The 23,624-nt window shown below is 44.5% G+C and overlaps 1 protein-coding gene across 11 annotated transcripts in view; it reads left to right on the top strand.

The window, feature by feature from the left end:
- The window catches only part of CDKL5 (cyclin dependent kinase like 5), a 2,489,742-nt gene that overhangs the window by 269,260 nt on the left and 2,196,858 nt on the right, over positions 1 to 23,624 (top strand). The window lies entirely within an intron of this gene.

Here is a 23,624-nt window from a genome sequence, read left to right on the forward strand (position 1 = left end):
AACACTTTGAACATGCTTGCGAACATGTGTTCTTAGAACAATTTGAAATTGCTTGCGAACAGAACGGACAGGCATACCGTCCTCAGGACACCCCCATTTTATTTATTGACGAACATCCCAGGACACATGATGTGTTCTTAGAACACTTTCAGCTTGCTTTTGCGAACAATACAGACAGGAGTAGTGTCCTCAGAACACCCCCATTTTGTTTATTTAGAACATTTTAGAACATCCACGTTGTCCGCGGACAATGCAAACACAACAGGGGGGGGTCTACCACCTAAATAAAATATTTAACCCATTTCTTACTCCCCCCACCCTCCCCAAACACTTTCACACAACAACACACTGTACTAAATAGTATTTTTCAACAAAGTTTCACTGTGCTGTCCGCGAATCCAAGATGGCGGGCGTTCCCGAAAATCTGACACGTTTCATGCTCTTCACCGTCCAATCAACGAACACGTTGCATGTCCGCGGACAGGACGCAAGCCAATTGGCCAATCAGGACACCGTCCGTGGACTGAATAGGGAAGTGTGTCCGCGGACCGAACATAGATATCACTAATTTTTTGTGACCTACTTTTTGGTCATTTTAAAAAAAACTACTGGACGGATTTTCACCAAATTTGCATGCTTTCAGGACCAAGCCGCTGCTCCGGTTCCAACTTTGGTGAAAATCTGTCCAGCTGTTTGGGCTGTAGGCGGGAGCCGTTTTTTTCCCCATTCAGTCTATGGGGAAAAAACGACGTTTTGGGACCCCCCCCTTATAACTTTGCCCTCTCCCCCCTACTGTGGCTGTGTAATATAAATATATATAACAGACACACACAGACACACACACACACACACCCCTCTTCCCCCCCCTCCCCCACCCCCCATCCAGTTAGTGTTGCGACGTCCTTCTAGGGTCCACATATAGTCTACCTTGCTGACCTTTCTATAGCCTGTATATATTTTGTTTTTTGCTTGTAATCTGTAACCTTGTAACCCCAAACCTTGCATATTCTGTACTGCTGCACCCGGTTACCTTCGGGTCTGGTGCGCATTATAAGTGAATAAACAAACAAACGCAGATTGCGGAGTGAACGCTGAGACCCTTTCCGCTTGTGTTCCCTCTCCCTTTCCCCGACCTCCCCCCTCAAGCTGAGACTGAAGAAGTTTTCTAGCTTGCCCTGATGTTGAAGATTGCTCAATAATACTCCCTCGAAAGACTGCTTTTGCTGCATACCAAACCGTGCTAAATTCAAGGTCCCCAGTGTTGTTTTCTTAAAAAAAACTGTTATAGTATTGGAGATGGGAGTTCTTATCACCAGATCCTCTAAGAGTCATTCAGCTGCCAAACTGGTCTAGACAAGGGAGTGGAGCGGGGTAGATAAAGTGCAACTTTGAGAGGAGCGTGGTCAGATAAAGCCTTCGGGTGTATATCTATTCCCACCACAGATGGGATGACAGTGTGAGTAACGAGAAACTATATCCAGCCCGGAGAGGCCCTTATGAAGCGTCGAGTAAAAGGTGTAATCCCTTTCTCCCTGGTGAAAGAAACGCCAGGCTTAAATTAAGGAGTGCGCATGTAGAAGTGTAGTGATGGCGAGAAAGTTCTTCTTATCATGGTGTTAGGGAGAATTCTCATTCTATGGCTAATTGCCCTCACCTAGTGAGTCCCCCAGCAGCTTTGCTGGATTTCTGGAGTTTATTTTTTCCACTTGGTAAGAGTGTGCCTCTTTTTCCCACTCTTACCAGTGTATTGTCCTGTGCATTTCTACTTGTTGTGTGATCTTGGACTCTGGAGCACACCACTCCATGAGCCCAACTTTTTGTGTGTATTACACAGCACCTTCAGTGCAGTAACACAGGGTTGTCTCTAATACTTCACAATGACTCCTTTTTCTGGGGCTCACTACTGTCCCTCAGAAACAGGTAATGTTGCCATTAACTTTACATAGTCACTTTTTAACTACAGACCCAGTACAAACCATCTTACATGGAGTACTGGAAAGGGTTAAATCCTACCCCTTGCTGTCTGTGCCTCTCTGAGCTTTGTTTTGCTCTTTTAACATTTAGACTTGGCTGGTGGCAGTGGTATCTACCTAACTTTTCTACCGCGATTATACTTTATAAACGTGGTATTGTTTGAGGCTATTATATTCGCCTCGAACATAAACCCGCTTGACCAAATACTCTTTCTTTTTGCTCTGGTTAGGTTTAGTCGCCATTTCTTTGTCACATTCCTTCTTGTGTTTTACTTTGTGCGGCAAACCAGGTTTGCCTTCTTTGTTCAACGTCTTTTGGCGGGCTTCTGCCAAGAAGCCCTCCTCTGGGTGTCTAGGTGGGCTGAATGTGAGGGAGGGGTGTAGTCACCCCGTGCACAGGGTATCCTAGGAAACCCAAGTCGCACTTTGCCATGATTGGCTGAGGTGGTTGTCCGGGCTGGACAAACCCCCCAACCCCTCCTGCTGCGTGATGGACAGCCAGGCTGTGTGAATGGGGGATTTTCGCATAAAAGGCAGGACTCTTGGGCTGGAAGTCAGTCGCCACTGGAACTACAAGAAACCGAAGAGAAGAAACGGATGCTGCAACTACCCCGTCAGGGTGAAGCCCTGCTGCAGTCCTGAGCTATCTACCCTTCGACTACCAGAGAAGATCCAGTCTGGAGTCGTCTTCCCTTGAGCCTAATGGGGTCAACCAGCTCATCTTCCAAAGCCAGAGGATCCTCTTCGTGGTCGAAATTGCTGCACCCTGCTGTAGTGGTCGGATAGCCATTTGAAGAGCCTCTACTGCTTTAAAGGAGCGTACCTTTTATTCACCGTCGCTGCTGCTGGCCTCATCCCTGAGTGGTGCAGACCCCTCCAGACGTCCTCCTTCTCGTCTCCCTGACTGAAGTACCAGGAACCGTGGGTCTGCAGGAAACCACCAGGAACAACTGCCATGGCACCAGCTTCTTGCTTGAATAAGGTACTGTGTTCTGTTTCAAGGAACTAGGGTGAATCCCTTTTCTCCTCCTCCAAGGCTTGCCATTGTCTTCCTTCCCTCTTATAACTTTTGCTTCCTCTGTTGACAATATCCAAGTACTCCTGGCAACGTTGAATCTTGAACTGTCTGACTGTGTGATCCTCGACAACAGGAACCCGGTTCCACTTGACACTGGCTCCGGCCTATTGACTTTTGTATTTCTGTCCGCGTGTTCTCTGATCCTGTCTGCCTTGACCAAAGTATTGCCTATTATTTTTGCGCCCAACTCTCTCTGGTTAGCCGAGGTGCTAAGTGTGTTTTTGCCCCGGTAACATTTCTCGCCGCAGATACGCGTTTCGTTAATATGACCGAGCTGTCAAAAAGTGATTGCATATGTATTCCCGGTAACATCTTTTGTTTCACAACACCGGACCGCCAAAACATAAGGTACTTACTTTGAGACATTCTGTGCCAACAGAATTGGTTGTTTGTAGTGTATTTTACGTGAGGTTTTAATGTTATAGTAGTGTTGTGTTTTTCCAGATGGTTTAAAAATAAATGTACTTCTATTTTTTACCTGATACCTTGAGTCAGTGTTTGCTTGAGTCACAGTAATTGTGGTCCCTTTGTGTAATCTGCGCTACTGCTCATATACTCTTGAGATAAGCCTGGCTGCTCCGCTACTGCTACCACTTTAACATAGTAGTACAGGCTTGTACCAAAGGTGAACTTGTATTACCATTTGTAGTCTTAATTGTGTGTAGTGGTCCCTAAGGGCACTGCACAGTATTCTGCCTAACACATGGGGACTCGGCACAAGGAATTGTCAACCGTAAGGTCAATTACATAATTGAAATCTCCCCCAACAATGGAGAGGGAGGCCAGAAATACATCTTGGTTATCATTTGGTCTGTAAATTGAAGCTAGTATTATCTTGCAGCCATAAAGAAGTGCAGTGAGTATTATATATCTTCCCTTCCCCATCTCGCAATGTCTTTAGCACTTTTCAGGGGTATGCCTTGACGGACCATGATGGCAACTCCACGTGTTTCAGACCCAATGGATCCAAAATATGGTGTAGGGTATAGTTTACTGTTAAGGCGCGCTTCATCCACAGCTAATAAGTGAATCTCCTGGAGAAATAGGTGGGCTGCGACCAGAGTGGACAATATATGAAGCAGTGCCTTGAGTTTCAGTGGGGCATTAAGACCCTGTACTTTCAGGGTCACGCATTATACGTCAGGCACTGCTATCATGAGTCCCTTCAGGCATGCCCATGGCACAGGAAAGATACATTATGCCCAATATTAAAGGCAGAGAGAAGTGTAAGTCGCCTGATGGAAATTAAGCAATAATCCCCCAAACCAACACAAAAATAAAACGAGAAAAACTAAGAACTCCACATTTATTCATCAAAACCCATCCAACCAAATGTTTTTGGTGCACCTGGTCAGGCCACCTGTCATACGCCCTCCCCTCAGCCTTTATCAAAACCCTTATAGAATTCAACAGCAACCCAACGGGTGAAAAACAAGACCTGAATCATGGTCGGCTCATGACCCCTTAAGGACCGGAGGGTCCAGACAGCACAAGAGAAAGATAGTTTGATTATCTGACAGCCTCACTCGTCAATCTAGAGCACTCGAGCATGGCTCTGTATCGGACTGAAAAGATGTTTTTGTTGGGTCACACCCTCTCCTGGCTCTTCTCCTGCCATCTCGGGGGCTGGAATCCAAGCGGGACTCCTCATCAGCACCTTCTCAGGCGGCTGGGAAGACAACGCCTCTCCCATGAACTCATTTGCAACTTCCTCCAAGCCAATAACGTAGTGGCGATTATGGTACTCGAATATCAGCTTGCAGGGGAAACCACAGCGATAACCAGTCTTCTTCGACTGCAACCAGTTTGAGACCCTCTGTAGCCACCGACGGCTGGTCAAAGTGTGCAGCGAGAGGTCCTGGAATAAGGTGAGAGGAATTGTGATGGCTTTCTTTTCTGAGCCTCTGCCATGATGGCATCTCTTTAACGTAATAAGTGCACCTGCAAAAGGGCATCTGGGCGCAGGTTGCGCCGTTGTTGTGCATAAGAAAAGGCACAGTGAGCCCTGTCCAAAATCAGCTCTCCGGAATCTGGGACCTCCAGTAAGGACCTGAACAAATCGCGGACATAGTCTGCCAACTCGTGGTCCTGGACACAGCACGGGATTCCCGTGGAGGCAGAAATTATTCCTTCTTGGTCTGTTTTCCAGATCCACCTGCTTGTCCAAATTACCTCGAGCTTTTCCTCGATGCCCACCACTCGGTTTGATAGTTCTGTGTGATTATTGGCTTGTTCGCACACTGTGTTTTCCATGTCATTCACGAAGACTCTAGGCTCACGAGGTGGGAGTTCAGGTCCGAGATTGATTTAGCCAGGCTGTCTTTAGAGGATTTAATCTCCTGGGTGATATCCTGCTTAAAGGTCTTCAGCATGTCCCCGAAGTCCTCCTTTGAGAAGGGCAGCGGCTCTTTGTGGGCGGGGGCGAGTGGACGTCTGCTCATATCGACTGCATTGGCTTGCCCCTTCCGTCTTGCAAGGTCAACATTGATTTGATATCCCAGGTCCTCTCCTTTCCTCCAGATTTGGGCATTACAGAGCAAAGTGTGCTATATATACATTCTTAATGCACCAATGTCTCACAATGGCCCAGGCTCGCTATATTGAATGTGGCCCCTTTCCGTGCTAGCCACTACAAAGGCTTATGAAATGTGTCTCTGGTCACAGCAGGGTCTTTCAATGGCCAGGAAAACAGTCCTCAATAAAAATAGGTCACTTTCACCCAACAGCCCAGGCTCTACATGATGTAAGTTGCCTCCTTTCTTAGTAATTGCAATATGGGCCCATAGATTAAACTGATGACAATGTGCTCTTTCAGGAAACCACACAGCTTCATTTCACCAGAACCATGTCAGTTATGGCTGCCCTGCACCTCATTGTGTTAATATCGGCAGCTGGAGGTGCCGTTATGAGATTCAGCCCACCATCCACCATTCACCCACCTCCTCTCCCGTGGGCCCAATCAGCTCACTTCACAAGGCCAGCGCATGCACCAGGTGTTCTATGCAGGCTGCCCCGTGCCCCCTCTCCACATCCACCCGTGTGAGGCACAGGCCCGACCTGCTGTTGCACTTGCCTTCCAGGAAGCTCCAGAGTGAAGGCCGGCGTCCCGCTGGCCTCGGGCGTCCCATTGGAGGAAGCACTGTGATCATTTCTAAGTAAGCTTAATTGTTACAAGGTGCTAAGGAGGGAACACTGTGATGTTTTCCTGAGGAAGTTGAAGTGCTTCACGGTACCCAGGAGGAGGCATTGTGATACTTTCCGAGTGAAGAAGTTATACATTTACATGGCATTGTACGAGGGACAGTATAGTTGTGGTTAAAGAACTCCTTGAACTCTATCTGCCGGAGGAGAAGGATCTTCTCTGGGTTGAACTGTCAAGTGCTAGATGTTTCATTTCTATTTAAAGACCCTTTTCCAGGAACTGCCTTTGAACCTTAGACTCCACCTTGGATTTTACTTGATTCTTTGTATTGAACCTGACTTTGACATGAACACCTGGGAAAGGGGAATTCACCAAGATTAAGAACATTGCATTCAAAGGTGTTAAACATACAAATGTGCCACATACCTTTGTTTATTTAAACTTTAGACTTTTTTTTATTAATGTATTATAGTTTATAAATAAACTTTTCACATATAACAAAAATCATATGAATAAACATGTTCAAAATTCATATACATTATCAATTAATATTATCTAACATAGTACAGTAACTCTCTAATAGATCATATTATTTACATACTAAAATAAAATACAAAGCTTAATATCTAGGACATTATCCAATTTCATTATCCAAATTCATTAATTTTGACAATTTTAACAGTGAACTAATACAGGACCACCTTGTTGCTTTCAGATAGGAATCCTTAGATTCAATTAGAAATCCCTTAAAAAAAACACTCTCCACCACTAGCCAGACATTATACATTGCAATCAGAAACTTAAGATTGGTTGTGTTAATATTACGCCACCAGAAAATTGCCTCGGTTACATGTTCTATATTGTATGTATATCTGTCGTAGTGCATTTTGTAAATTTTTAACATCTTAGGGCAGTTAGTTAATAGATGTTTCCTTGTCTCCATGATTTCTTTGTTCTCACACAATTGACAGTATCGCTCTACAACAGGTATCTGATATGCTACTCCCGTAGTTGCTAGGACTGGTAGATGATTAATTCTGACTAATAAAACGAATCGTCTTAATCTTGATTCCGGGAATATGTTTAAATATTGCTGGGTTTTTTTTGAAGGTATATAACATATACTTAACAAAATTTTACTTTTTAAGACCTTTTTTCCAGCCAGTCTCCTAGGTCTACTTTTTTTGATAGGGAAAACTTAGGTGCAGGACAAAATCCACCCTAGTGGTTACTCCAGTTTCTCATCAAGATATTTTCCTATGCTTTCCTTAAGGAGAGACTTCTTAGATTCCTTCATTATCTCCTTTCGCAAAGATGCCAGAAGCTGGTTGCTAGAAGTATTCATAATGCTAAAGTACAGTTCTGCCCTCCTCTTTAGTACTAGTGATTTCAAGGATTGCAGCTCCAACTCCAGCCTAATAATGGCCATTGGTATGCAGGTAGGGAGGCCTAAGATTTTTTTCCAATATTTTCCTTCGAAAACCTGCAACATTTAAGATCAATCGACTGCAGTGTTTCAAGTCCGTATATGACCATTAGGGCCAGGACCTGTTGATATAATAATCGAGCGGCCGAAATGGTGAAACCTCCGTGACTTTTGGTAAATCGATAAACCATAGCAGTGATTTGGGCTGCTCTAACCTTTCTAGCTTGGTTACATAATAGGTAGTCCCTATTAGGTTCAATGTCAACACCCAGGTATTAGAAGTGTATAATATCTCTAATTCTTTTGCCATTAATCTGGTGCGTGCAATCTTTTTGCTGGAAAACACCATCACTTGTGTTTTCTCCAGGTTGATAATGAGATCATTTCTTTTAGCATACTGCCATAATGCTTCAGCAGATCTCAGGCTGCTGAATGTATGATCGAGAATGACCAAGTCATCTGCATACGCCTGTACCGGGCAATGTTCCTCCCCTATTACTGCGGGACAGTTATGTACCACACAAATAGCCTCCGGTAGATCATAAACAAAGAGATTGTATAGCGTTGGTTCTGTAACACAGCCCTGTTTGACACCTCGGTTTTGTGCAATTTGAGCAGTCATTTTCCCATGAGAGTCCAATTTGAGGCAAACTGTGTTATTTTGATGGAGGAGCCTCAGAAAGTATAATAGGCCGCGAGGGCACACTAGTACTTCTCATTTTGCCCATAGTATCTCTCTGGGGACTCGGTCGAAGGCGGCTTTAAAATCAACCTACAGGGAATACAAGGGGGGTACCAGTCTTCCTTATTTCAAACGCAGGGTATCTAATAGGACCAGATTGTGTGTGGTAGAAAAACCCTGCCTAAATCCGCTCTGGAAATGGTTCAACACCCCCTTCTTATCCGCCCATATCTGGATCTCATTTAGTAACAAGCTAGAAAAGTTTGCCGGTACAGTCCAACATAGATAACAATCTATAGTTGTCTGGAGCAAACTTGTCCCTCTTTTTATAAACGAGTATTAAGGTTGCTCTCTGCTATGAAATTGGGATCCTACCTTCTTGGAGTACCTTTTCAAACAAAATCTTCAAGAGCTCAGCCCAGAATATTTGTTTGATTTTCAGTGATATGTTGGCCAGACCATTAGGGCCTGGTGCCCGAGATGATTTAAACTATTTTATTTTAATTAGCTGGTCAACCGTAACTTTAAATGGAGGACTAGGAGGAACAATGTTCCTGCAAGAACCTTTCCCATCTGTTTGCTCCTATGGGATTAATCATTGGCGTTTTCCCATTTCCCTTAACTTCGCCCATTAGGGCCCATATATTATGGGTGTTCTTAGTACATAAGAGTTGTATAGGATCTTGCCATTGCCTAATTTTGCGTAGATATTTATTTTGTTTAATCCAGGCTCTGAATTTCATCTTAAGTGACTTGCTACCGGAGCAGTAGGATTCAGACGTAATACATGACTTCTTAGCCCTTTGAATCTCCCCTCTATGCGATCTTTTGGCATCCCTAATTTCTTGATCATACTGATTTTTCTTAGGGGGACCATTCATAGCAATCCCTGTACCCACTGAAGCGTGGGCATATGAGAAAGAGGCGATCCAGTTTTCCATATTGTCAATAGACCTATCCTGAAAAGAAGCCGTATCAGGATGGTGTTTGACTGACATTGCATGCGCCGCTTTTAGTATATTTTTCTTTGACCAGCAGATGCGTGTAGTGGCATGGTTAGACCACATATTTCCCAGAGCTTTCACAATATGTTTGGGTTCCTTTAATGTTATTGTAAGATTGAGTGAAGCATGGTCACTCCAATTATTCGGAATTACCTCAAAGTCCTTTACACAAACAGCAATTTCGGGGGTCACAAAAATGTAATCCAAGGTACTCTTAGATTTCCTGTTTCCCCAGGTTTCTTTACCTGGATAGTCACTGGCCATTCTGCCATTTATCATTTCCATGACCCAAAAACCAAAAAAGCATAGCCAATGCGGCCCCTCAAGGTCATGGATCGTTATGTAACATTTTCCTATTAGTTCTTAAGAAGGGATTGGTTGATGTCCCTGTCCCACCCAGCATATGACAATGAAAGTCCCCCACAGTTACAATGGATTTATTTCCCTGTTTCAGGGTCCATTTAATCACAACCTCATGGAGTGTTTCCCGTATTTTTTCACTCTGTGTAGCTCCCGGGGGGCTGTAAAGGCTGAGCAACAGCACTTTCTCCGTTATACCTTCCGATGACATTCCAAGTTCAACAGCAATAAGAAATTCATCTAGATTAGTCTCAGTACGGTGCAAATTCACATTATGCACAACTTCAACAATGAAACCCCTGTATGGTCTACCCTGTGGGCCCTTTTTAGCGAGGGACTGATGCAGTGTATAGCCATTCAAGACAATCAGAGACGTAAGCCATGTCTCCTGTAGGCATATACAGGAGTGACTAGTAACAAAAGGCAAAGAGCCCTCCAGTGAGAGTAAATGGCTGTAGCCCCTGCAGTTGCATGATAAGATCCAACAATCTCATTCCTTCTTAATCACCACTGGCAGGGATTCAGCCAACCACTTTAGGATGTTTTGAATGTCCTCTACTTGAACAGTTTTCCCAGTTGGTAACTGGGGCACACTAGGCTTACTCTTGGGCTCCTCAATCGTTTTCCTTGGACAAGTGAGATCTTCTTTTTCTGGGTCCGCACTGACTTCCACATCCGCCTCCAGTAAATTCTCTTTGTACATCCGCATCAATTGAGCACTTGACTGAAATGTACAGTGTATTGCCGAGACATTTGTGTTCCGACTACTGAGTGGCTCTATAAATTCAAAATCTTCTGATCGCAACACTCTTAACTGGGGAATCTAATGCAATCTGATCATGAGTTCAGTTCTCGTTAGCCAAGCATGTTCACTATTTTGGTACAAGTTCTTAATTAATCAAATGTGCTTGTTGGTCTGCATTGGCTAAAGCCCTTTATCTGTAGATGTTACATTTAAATTTTCCCTTGGTGACAAATTTTGTCTAATACTGAGCATTGTAGAAGAGATCTTGTCAGGTTCCTGCTCCAGGTAAGACGTTATAAGGTCTGATGTTTCTTCCTCTCTGTCTGGTAGTTCCTTGTCCTTATCAGTAAGGAGCCAGCTCGTCGGGCAACCTTCTTTCACATGATTACGCTATTTAGCCTGAGCTGTTTTTTTCTTAGTTTTTTCCCCTTTTTTGACTGGTGGAGCAGTCTCCGGAGGTGGCGAGGCCTCGGCACAGGGCCGTTTTCTCATTGCAGCCCTTTTTGCTAGTCTCCTCAGTTTACGGGAGAAGAATATCTGAGTTACTGGATCCATTAAGATTGAATACAGGGACCACATTGCTTCAGTATGTTGCTCTCCGCCTCTTCAGCCAGATTTTGGTTTGTGGTATTTAAGGGAACACGATTTATTGTGTTTTCCAATATGCATCCACACATTTTTAGTAGGATCTTTAGGGCAAATTGCAATGATGCCACTGATGACTGTATTTCTATCAATGCATTAGGGCAAGAGAAGGAATCCATGGTCAATTCCGTTTCTGAGGCATGTATGGCCAAGTTAGGTAAAACAGACAGTCTGTCCATAGGGATGGCTGGCTGCAAAGAGTCTTCAGATGACTGACCCTGACCACACTTCTCCAAGGATCTGGACAATGCAAGGGTCATTGGTCTTTGCATTGACAGGCACAATTCCAGAAGGGAATTGTTATCTATCTCTTCTTCGTTCACCCTGCCCTGTAAGTTGCTTCCATTTAAACAGGTTGGTTCCCCTGTTTCTGGTATTGTCAAGTTCTTCTCCATTTGAGGATGTGTCGGGAAGAAAGAGGTAATTGTACCCATGCTTACTGGTGCTGGTTTTTTTCGCCTTACTTTTACCTCCCAATTTTCTCAGGCTTTCCAGTGAGTTCTTTTACATTTTTCTTTTGAAGGTTATAATTAGTTGGTGAGCTCTTTTTGCCAGGAGTCATCTTTCCTCTTCACCGGTTTGCTTCAAGATGGTATAAGTTGCTCAAATGTATACAGCACTGAGGTCACCTCCCCCAATACTTATAGCTATGAGCAGTCCAGCACTGAGGAGTTCATTTTCTCCTCTTTTATTAACAACTCTGGATGAGATCACTCGACTTATCACACACTCCTTATGTGATTTCACCGGGATCAAAGGAGAAACTCCTGCAGTCTCCCGGTGATCTACTCCTTAAGTGCTCATAGTAAGTAAATTAAGCTGCCACCTTCTGTTTAATCAGAGCAACATCAAAAACTGCTACTCATTTAAACGGCAGCACTAGATCAGCCCTTTGCATGCACACGCTGTTTTCAATCTAGTTCCTTAGTTCCTCTTATTTAAATCGTTACTATTCCCTCGTAGAGTTTACGATCCCTTAAGCTTTAGGTCACCGTGCCACTAATGCTTCACCAATTTCACTGGAATATACATGGAGGCAGGCAGTTGTCAAAAGGGCACGGATAGCACAGATAGAAAAATATGTCCACAGTGCCAAGTCCCCCTAGCACTCTTGGGCACACACAGTATGAAGAAAACAAAACACACCTCATGCAATTTCCTCAGGTTCAAAGAAGAAAACTCCCACAGTCACCCAGCGGTCTTTATCTCTTCTCAATTGTTCGCAGTGAAGAGAATTAAACAATTAAAAGTACCCCCGAAGAGGCGACTCAAAAGGAACAAGTCCCCACAGTCGTCACCCCCGTCGAGAGGGCGTGCTTGGAGCAAGTTACAGCTCCTTTCGCTCTTTCACGCAGTTTAAGATGGTAAGCTGCACTGAGCAGAGAGATGCACCAGATCGACAAGAGCACTTATGAGGTCTACTGTGCGGGTTCAACCACCGCAATTCCACCACCGCAGATCGCCCCTCTCGACCGGTGCTGCACTGGATCGGCTCTAAGAAGCTACACGCTACACACAACACAAGCCGCTCCACTACAGCTGCAGAGGAAAGGACCTAGCAAGTTGCCACTAGCGCATCAAGCCACACCTCTCTCTCTCTCTCTCTATCTCTCTCTCTCTCCCTCTCTCTCTCTCTCTCAGACTGAGGCTGCTTCCGACAGTTGTTTATGTTGTTGTATAAGTGTGAGGGCCAGACATGTTAGACAGTTATGAGATTTATGTTAAACTTAACACTTATTTCTGTTAAATTAGAATTGCCACATGCACCAGATCGACAAGAGCACTTATGAGGTCTACTGTGCGGGTTCAACCACCGCAATTCCACCACCGCAGATCGCCCCTCTCGACCGGTGCTGCACTGGATCGGCTCTAAGAAGCTACACGCTACACACAACACAAGCCGCTCCACTACAGCTGCAGAGGAAAGGACCTAGCAAGTTGCCACTAGCGCATCAAGCCACACCTCTCTCTCTCTCTCTCTCTCTCTCTATCTCTCTCTCTCTCTCTCTCTCTCTCTCTCTCAGACTGAGGCTGCTTCCGACAGTTGTTTATGTTGTTGTATAAGTGTGAGGGCCAGACATGTTAGACAGTTATGAGATTTATGTTAAACTTAACACTTATTTCTGTTAAATTAGAATTGCCACATATTCCCTTTGAGTTTGATGTATGTACAAGTGTGAGAGACAGGTTCCTTTTGTTAGTGTTTTCCTTTAGATTATTTTGATAGGCATGGAAAATCAGTTCAATAAAATGTCTACTTGTGAAAAACCTTTACCAAGTTGTCCTCACATTTATGAAACCTCACTTGGGGGAGAAGAATGAAGTGACACTTCACTTAGGGGGTCAGTGTGGATTGTTTGGGTAAGGTCAATGGTGGAGAAGGCCAACTGAGAGATGAGACGCAGGAAGTATGATTAGGAGGAGTGTGAAGGAGAATTGGAGAGCGGGTGCAAGGTGCGGTATTGGTTGGTGAGAGAAAATGTTACTTGGGTGTGAGTGTGTGTGTATGGTGATTGAAGGAGGGAGCTATGTTAACTGCAACAGTAGGGGGAGTAAGTAACAATGAAAAGAGGGTGAGCACAGCCGACCATTATTTATATACGCTCCAGGAAACTTGTCCAAAAGCTAGTCACCCGATCACACATCCAGAACAAATGTTATGTCATTCCTGAGACGGCCATACACACCCAGCACTCGCCAGAAGCGCACATTTTACATATAAATAGTTTCTCTCTACTATGGGTGGTGAATTATCTTCTGCTGGTTGAGCTCAAGGTGTAAATCTACCTTCAATACACTTTACATTTGCACAAGCATCCATCCACACTGAAACACAGTTCATGTTTCCAATGTGCCAACCCCTAGCCTTCTGTGGTTCCATCGTCGGATGTAGTCAATATTTTGCACAATATAGACGCAGACAGGTTTACTGAAGTAGAAAATTAAAGCAGGAACGGGGGTTGGGGAGTTAGTCTCTGAATACATTTACCAGTCTATTAAAAAAGGACAGATACCGGAGCATTTTTCCCTTTCATTCTTCAATATCTTACATTTAAAATTCAAGGCATTACGAAACAGGGAATTATCTATTCATTTGTCCCTTAACTTAATTATCCACGCTCATATCTATCTGTTTTGCATAAGGCCGTGTTACCCCACAGTGTGGCCTCACGGTGCAGTAGATCAATTTTACCCATATCCCTTACTGCAATCTTAAATTCTGAAATCATATGTGCTTCAAAGGATTAATGGGCAGTTTTAGGAGAGCATTTGTTCATCGACGAGTGATACAAGAGTAATTCCAATATTACCAAAGACTTTTCAATTGACCCAGGCACTCTGTGATATAGGGGGATTGTACTTGATCAAAATATAAAGTAATCTCTGTAGAAGAGTCATTTTGAAACTAAGGACTTTGCCACACATCAACAGCATTATTCTGCTCTGTTTACAATGGTGCAGGATAATGCTCCTCCACTGTTTGTCAGCTTTACATTGCTCTAAAGGTAATTTGATGTTTTCCTCCAGAATCCCTTTAGTGTCCTTGGATATCTGCATTCCCAGATAAGAAAATCCCTTGTCTACTGTGAGACACCTGAAGGTGTCTGACTCGCTAGTCCCCGGGGGATCTGTCAACCAGGTGGCCAGGACACAGCCATCTCTATTGGATCCTTTTCCTGGGGGTGGATCAGTGAGGGAGGATCACCCGGATGAGGGGTCTTCGGGAAGTAGGATACCGAAGGGTGAGACGTGGTACCCCCTTCCTTAAGACACCTTTTCCCCATCCTACCCCATAGGATATCTAGAAACCCCCCCCACCCCCTTTCTTGACACAAACACTTTCTCACAGACCGATTACCATGAAAGACAATGGACTAACACCAGAGATATATACCTGACATGTACCAACACAAGGGTCAGGCAGAGACAGGCAATTGCTGATAATTACATTCACCTTCCCTTTCCCCATAGGGATGAAAGGCAGAGCACAAAAGCACACTCTTAGCAAGGCCAAACGCATGAGGAAGCAGCTATTCCAGGACGTCAGTTCAAACAGAGAAGAAAGGCGTCGAGACCTGAAAGGATGATGATGAGGAGGGAATTGCCCTTGACCTTTTTAAACCGTACGGCCGGAATTGCAGCTGGTGAATTGTGAAAAGGATGTGAGCGCTACATGGGACCCTCCCGCACTGAAAGCCAGGGCAGGGAGAAGCGGTTGCCATAGTGGTACAGTCCTTGACTCCAGAGGCAAGAGACACTAACAGAGTTTGTTACAGCTGTTGAGTCGGAAGGAGCTGATAAGACAAGACCTTGTTGGGCTCAAGGTTGCGAAGAGGAACTTTGTATGAAAAAATAAGACTAAAGTACAAAGGTTTTCTGTGAGTAAAATTGGCATCAGAGTTAGTGGTCCGCTGTCACGTGGGTGCTCACTTGATGTACTCTAACTGGTGCGCCGCTCCTGAACAAGGAGAAGTGTTGAAGAAGGGGATCGAAGTGGTCCTTCAGCGGGTTATGTTTAATCCTGTGCATAGTCGAAAGTCTTCGGTTGTTGTAGAAACTACAAGTTCCAAGAGGCCCTAGGGGAGGATGGCGTGAGGTGTCAAAGTGGTTTTACGAAGTTCAAGCCAAACCCCTTGTACAGTCGAAAGTCTTTGACACGTTATGGAAGCTAAGTGAACTGTGTGAAGCCTGACTGGGGGCTTAAGGGAAAGCCTGTGTGGGGACTAAGACCCAAACTTGGGTAAGGGAACCACCTAAGAGGTCTAGAAGAACTTTCTTTTGAGAACTGTGTTAAATAGGCAATGTCAACCCGACGGAGGGATGCCAGGAGAAAGCCAAAGGAAGTCAATGCTGCATTATGAGAGAATCAAGTAAACTGGGTATTTTGGCAAATGTGAACCCTGCTGAGGGTTGCCTGTGAATTAGGGTGAGCTGTAATACACCCATGAACATTGTGATGACAAGTGTGAACCCGACTGAGGGAAGTCCACAGTGAGTGCTTGGTCTGTAACCCAACTGAGGGAGGCTAACGTTGAGAGAAGGATCGGAGCCAGGCTGAGGGGGATCCAAGGGTGAAGAGCAATCACTCAACGTGAAGATTAGCAGAAGGAACTTTTCTTTTTGTGAATGTCATATCAGGCCCTCTGAAGCAAGAGACTTTGCATGAAAGAAATGTGGGGAAGCGAGGGAGACTATGGCCATAACATCCTGGCTTATCATTTTGTGAACACTTCTTTCTTTTCTTGTGAACATTATCCCACACTTTTTTGTTGCATAGCGGTAAGGATTGGCAGTCTTTTTCATTTTTATTTTTGGATAGGCCCTGTTTATTTGACTAGACGCCACTAAGACTGCATTAATAATATTTGATGGTCGTAGCTTGCTCCCATCTGAGATGTAGGTTTAGCGTTTAGGCATTTCTCACCCAGTTTTACAGTTTAATAAACGCCCTTGAACTGTGATCACTTGTCTGTCTTACTTTGATACCATGCCTTCCTTACACTGCCCATGTGTGGCCTACAATCCCAAAAAGGGCCCTATAGCATGAGTGCGTGAACAGTAAGACTTCTGTCTTGGACAATGAGCCTAATAAATGAAATCTGCCCCAAAACTTTCAACAGATCAGAGCAGGCTAGTCATCAGCGTGAAGTGGGACTTTAGAGTTATACCCCCTGGTATGACGGACCCACAATATCTGGCCTTACTCTGATTGCGGGCTGAAGAGATTCTATAGCCAGAATAAATAAATATGGTGATAAGTGACAGCCTTGACACTTGCCACTCTTCAGTATCACCTATTTCGAGAGGAATACATTTACTGCTGTCCTGACTGCAGGCCTATTGTGCAGGGCACCAAACAGACCAAGGAATTCGGTCCAAAACCAATTCTTTCCTGCACATACAGTCCATATTTCCACCCTACCTGATCGAAAGCTTTTTCATCTTCAATTCTAATCACTGCAAAAGGGGCTGTTTTACAGTAAGTATGTGGATCTTGTTTAAACGTTTTCTATGTAGTCATGCCCATGTCTTCCATTTATGAACGTTCCATTTTTTGCTGTGTACAGTTCTCATCATGATGGGGTTTAGTCTCAATGCGAAAACCTTTTGACAGCTTTTTTTATGGCAGTATTAGGAAGCAGGAAAGGTCAACAATTCCTATTTGATTGTTTGGTAGGATTTGGTAGGACTCATGGTTTGGGCAATACTAAAACCAATATGTTAGTCATTGAGTCTGGCAGGGAGCGTCTATTCTGTATTTCATTAGATCATTTCTACATTAATGGGAAGATAGTCTTGACAATTTGACATAACATTCTTTAGGCAAACCGTCCTCACAAAAGCACCTGTTGGGTTTAACAGTTTCAAAGCCTTCACTAGATCTTTAGTTGTAACACCTGCCATCAGGACCTCTCGAATCGCCTCATACAGTTTAGCAAGTTCCATGCTAGTAAAGAAATCTGCCAGAGCGTCTTGTCTCTGTTCTGATTCTACAGGATAAATGTCGTAGTAACTAGCAAAGGCCAAGCAAATATTAATGTTGGAGTACCCTGAGGTCCCCTCCCCATTAACAATGTAGTCCATTGTCATTTGTTGTTCTGCACTCACAAATCTACCAGACAGTAGTCAGCCTGCTTTATCCTCAAACTCCAAGAAGGCTTGCCTGGTGTGGAAGATTCCCCACTATGCTTCCTTTGTCAAATTAAACTTTAATCTATGTATTGCCTCTAACAGGTTAATTATACAGCGTTTGTTCTGATCCTCAATATATATTGTACCTCTTGTTCCCTGAGCATAATTTACAAACTTTTCGTCTCTACTTCGGCTATGCATTTTTTTACAAAAACCAAATCTTCCTTTTGATAAAAGCTTTTGGCCCATCCCAGAGCACAAAGAAATCAGCCTCTGAATCTGCATTTTGCTCAAGAAAACATATGAGAGCCATCTCTTTATGAAAAATGCTTCTTTCGTTAAGGGGCTCAAAATAATTCACCAGGACTTCCTTATAATAATCCCACCTGAAATCTCTGTACAAAATGTCATGTGCATGGTCAGAAATCGCTATCTGAGCTATGCTCTCTGAGGCAATATAATGGGAAATCTATATGTGATTGGGAGACTTATGTACATTACAGAAGAAAGTATATTCCCTTAACAGCGGTTACAGACCCACCAAGGGTCTTCAGTGTCAAGTGGGTGCCTAAGACACCACAAATGTGCTTAGTTTGCTACCTGACACTGAGGTATTCCCTGTGTCTTAATCCAGTTTTTATATTTTGACCATGTTTAAATCCCTACCCAGCAGGAGGGAGTTAATCCTTGATATACTGTGGCAAGACCAGCTAAATGATGCTTCCTCCTGTAATAACTTCTGGGGACATTCAAACTACCTATCCAGTTACTTTACCTGGCTTTCTGCATTTGGGGTTAGCTGTGCACCTGCACACAGAACATGGTAAAAAAAGACTCCCTAGTACCCATTCACCATTGGTTGACATGGGCTATCATTTATAAAAGATTTGTGAGAAACCCTCTACTTGGCACGAACAAGGACAATTGACCTCAATCAGATGGTGCCCATTCACAATGTTTTAAAACTACATTTTGGCTCTGTGCTGTACCAGAATAGAAAACATGTTTGCATATGTCTTGTTGTGCCCTCGAGGGCAGTCCAACACCAAAATGCCAGTAAATTCACCACTGAATAAGGGTACAATCGGCTACCTGTGATGAATCTGGGAAATGCGTTCCTTCTCCCCAAGAGGAAGCCGCCCTTATTGTAGTTGGGGATGTGAGCCTGCTCGGCAAGACTCTCCCTAGGGCTTTAGATAAGCAGGACCTTACTGGGAGTGACTCCACCTTTTGGGAACAAGGACTCCCGGCATAGAATAAGAAAACCTATAAAATCTGTGCTCTCTGCCTATATGAGTACCACAGAAGTTGTAAACATGATAAAGCATTTCTGTTTATCTAAAAGCAATGCTGAACCAGTCACAGGCTCTATATGATGTTATGTTAACCAGATGTGTCGAGCGCATGTACACCCAAGGACATCTTGGTGCTAAGGAGGAGACGAGGAGTGAGAGCCAGGCTGCTGTTATTGAAAGAGCAGAGTCTTCAGTTTCCGACGAAAGGTCAGGTGATCAGCGATCTCCTGTAGGGCAGAGGTAAGTTGTTCCATGCCTTGGCAACAGCCACCGAGAAGGCAAGGCCCCCTTTACGAGCTAGCCTAAAACGAGGCACCACCACTCGAGGAGTGGCTAATGAGCGGAGGGCACGAGTAGGCAGGTAGCGGGAGAATTTTATTTGCAGAAATTCCGCTCCAGCCCCATAGAATGCTCTGTGCACTATACACATGGACTTAAACATGATCCGGTGTGTGACGGGGAACCAGTGCAGTTGTTTCAATCGAGGGGTCATGTGAGCACCAAACGGAGGGCGAAGGATGGATCTGGATGCAGCATTTTGAAGTAGTTTCAGCCGGCCAGTTAGCCAGGCTGGGCCAGATAGAGTGAATTAAAATAGTCAAGTACACTTAGGACCAAGGCCGCAACTACCGGGGCCTGATTGGCTGTAGGAATGAAAGGAAGTACCTTCCGGAGAATCTGAAGTTTAAAATGGCTGGATTTACATACTGCACTGACCTGTTCATCCATGGTCAGTGAAGTGAAAATCCGCACACCGAGATTGCACACAGAGGAGACTGGTATTGGAAGGGGGCAGAGGGAAGTAGGCCAGTAATCAGCCATCCAGAACAGTTGGGAGTGGACGTCCTCACATCTAAAACCTTGCTCTTACTACCATTGAGTTTCAGTCAGTTTAGTGACACCCATGATCCCAGCTCCTCAAGGCAGCATCTTAATCGCAAGGCCGTTTCAGATTTGGTAAGATCAAGACGAACCAGAATCTGGTATCATCAGAGTATGAATAAAAGCGGAACCCGTGGGCCGAAATGAGGAGCAGGAGATATCTAATATAGACATTAAATAAGATGGGTGAGAGTGCTGATCCTTGAGAGACCCCACAAGAGAGAAGGGCGGGAGCCGAACGGAAAGAAGGAAGAGAAATTGACTCATAACGATCCGCTAAAAAGTGGTAAACCAGTTGAGGACTTGGCCAGAGATCCCTGCCTCAGCAAGCCGGGAGATGAGGAGGGAATGGTTGACGGTGCCGAAGGCAGCCGGCAGATCTAATAGCAGAACTGCTCCGACACCGCCTTGGTTGACCAAACACATCAAGTCGTCCATGACAAAATTTAGAACAGACTCTCTGCCTCTATTGGCCGAAAGCCAGCCTGGAAGGGATCAAGGAAATGAGAAGATTCCAAGAAAGTAGAGAGAAGAGGGGAAACCAGTGCCTCCAGGACTTTCATCAGAAATGGGAGGAGGGAGATGGGACAGTAATTCGCCTGCACCTCATGGTCCAGTAAAGGCTTCTTAATCTGAGGAATGACCATGGCATGCTTGAAGGAGCTTGGGATTTCTTCCGTCGTAAATGAGCTGTTAACTGCTGATGTAAAATAGTTAATTAGGTCAGTAGATGATCCTGTAGAAGAGCCAGAGGTATGGCATCTGCAGGGGAGGCAGACTTTAGTTTCTGAATAGCAGAGAGAATATCAGAATTGGAGAAGAGAAGGAAAGTGGACCAAGAGCTTGCACTAGGAAGAAGTATAACAGGAGTAATTTCCTTCATGGCAGATGAGGCCTCAATTTTTATGTCGTCAGGAATGGTCGCATTCTTAGTCAAAAACAAGGCAGCAATGGAGTCACATAGCTCTTGAGATGGGGGGCAGCATTTTGACCCATTTTAGGAGTGGACAAAGTTTGGACTAGGTTGAATAGGGCCTTGGATTTGTTAATAGCTTTCTACCGTCTGTCCAAAGTAGACTCGTTTAACATTAACTATATCATTGTGATATGCCGCAAGCGCACTCAGAAACATGGATTGGAGTTTGAAAGAGTAGCAAAGATGCCATTTTCTTTCTGCTTGCCTGCAACAAAGTGTGCTTTCCCTAAATTCAGTTGAGAACCATGGTTCAGACGGATAGTTGCGCTGCTTACATAGTCACGGTGCAATTTTCCACCGTGTTACAATGGGTTTGTAACATACTGATCAATTCTAATATGGACATGCCGGTCCAGCGGCGCTTAAGAATGGCAGGCTTCGCGGTCACCGTCTGAGGTTTTTTTTTAGGGGGATGGAAAAAGGTTACCATAAAGTGATTTGACCAAATTAAAGGAATAGGAGTGAAGATAACAGCATAGGAGGCAGGGGTGAAGGTAAAATCTAGTATATTATCACCATTGTGGGTAGGGATGTTAACTCCCTGAAGTAAGCCTAGATCAGCCATTGATGCTATGAAATTAGCAACAGATTCAGCTGTAGCCTGATTCACTGGGAGATTAAAGTCCAATCACTGGGAGATTGGTCCAGTTAGCCCAACATCCATCATCACTCCTGCTGTCTGCCATTCAATTAAAGATATATGAAATTATGAGAAGTACGTTACCTGTCGGGACCGAGACTCCTATAAGAACACCAAAGTTCTTAGTTGGAAGAGGAGATTCCCTGATGCAAGGCTGAACGGCAGGGGAGGAGCCGCACAGAGCGGCTGCTGTTGCTGAAGTGCAGAACGCAGGGAGCCTGGATTCAAGACCACGGGGAGGACATGGTGGTCTCGCAGCCCTCTGCCCCCATGCCGATAAACCACGAGCACTGGCAAGGCCCCGAGAAGGCCACCACAACGAGAGACCACCGAATGGCAGACTAATGCCACAGACGAACGCCAGTAATACAGGAATCACCGTCCCTCCATGGCAGAAGCACCATGAGAATTGAGGTATGCAGGCCAGGCCACGCAGGAAGAAGGGAAACGGGTGGTTCATTGCAAGAGGGGAGAATCCAAACACTGAATCCTTTACAGATTAAGGAACCCAGGGACAATCTAAATCAGGACTGAATAGTCCTGAGTGATACGGAGCAAGCGAAGAGAAGAGTAGAGTAAGTCAAGAGAATCAGATTGCCAAGTCCCGAGTGGAGAAATGGACGCACACCCCAGCTGAAAATTACAAGTAAAGCCCATAGGCTAGAGAGTCCACAAATAGCCTACAGCAGCGCAGATAGAGCCCAAGAGACATAAAAGTTAATACTGAGAGTCAAGAAAACTTTGAATTGAAGTGTGTACGGAACTTAGGAGTGGGAAGGCTTGAGGGAGAGGGGTGGGCCACAGAATACGACAGTCTTGGAGAGAGAGAGAAGTCGATTTACCCACTGGATGCACGCAGTGAAAGCTTTGGTGAATTGAATGAACAAGGACTGAGTGACTTTGTACCTTTTTCTGGAGGAACGTTTGTGATCTGGATTTTTCTTTGTGAGAACTGCTGGGGTGACCCAGGTGAGGAACCGTGTCCTGGGAAGAACATTCACATTGAAGATTTTCTGAAGCATGGGAATCAGCTAGGAGGTAGACAAAACCCCAGGGTTAAAGCCTGTTGCTTTGTTTTGTTTCTTTGTATCTAGTGGTAGGGCCAGATAGTTGGACAGGTTAGAACGGAAGTCCGATTTTGGTTCTTCTGATGAGCACCTTCGTTTTTTAGGAATGGAATAACCTTTTAGCAGTAGGGCATGTTAGTTGTTTACTTTGCATTAAAATAAGGAAGAGTGGAATTGTATCCTCTGATCACATAACCCAGGCATGTCTTTTCATTGATGATGTTTTCTCTGTAATGGTCCAGAATTGTGCCTCCATCTAATTTCACATATGGTCTTGTTATCTGGCCCTGTATATCACAGCTGCTCCTTTTTGTGGGCTTGACTCCAGCTCTAAAGCACAAAGGGCCATCATTTCAAGAGTCTATATCACTTTAAATCTCTAAGGAAACCTACTGCCAGTCCTCTGCTCATGTACCCCTACAGGCATGGTCCCTCAGTGTGGGAAGCCATCCTATGGTTCTCATAAGAGCATGAACTCTGGAAGATTTCAATACACTGCTCTCAAAGCAAAACGCCACTTGCTAACTCATACATATTATTCCACACTCAATCTGCTTGTCAGATTTTTGACCAACCATGATCTACAGCCAGTTATCCTTGCTCTCAGTACTTCAGTTGCAGGACATGTCACTCAAAGGTTCAATCTTTCTAGCTGTAATTTGCTTTGAGGGGAAACCATGTTCTCTTCTCCCAGTCAAGTCTGACTAGCCGTTCTTTTGGATGTAGGGAGCATTCCCCCATCACAGTTATCTTACAGTTCACATTGAGAACTAATGATTCAAAATGTTGCCTCACAGGGATTAAAGTAACAGACACACATGTACGTAAGTGCACATCCACATTTTAAAATACACATCGACAACCGCCTTATAGCCTTGATCCAATGTCCTACATGTCTCACTCAGTGAACATGAACCTCGGAATTGGGACAACTTCCCCTCTCTTGCTGGATAACTCTATCAGTGGTGGTCTCCAGAGGAGGCACGTGTCGCCTTCCCCTCTGAAATGGCAATCTCTGCATGTAAACCAACATTGTCTTTGTTCTCGCATGTACTGGAATAATTCCCATTGGCACC

Source organism: Ambystoma mexicanum, chromosome 7p (genome assembly GCF_040938575.1).
Source record: "Ambystoma mexicanum isolate Mex_15411 chromosome 7p, UKY_AmexF1_1, whole genome shotgun sequence".
Lineage (NCBI taxonomy): Eukaryota > Metazoa > Chordata > Amphibia > Caudata > Ambystomatidae > Ambystoma > Ambystoma mexicanum.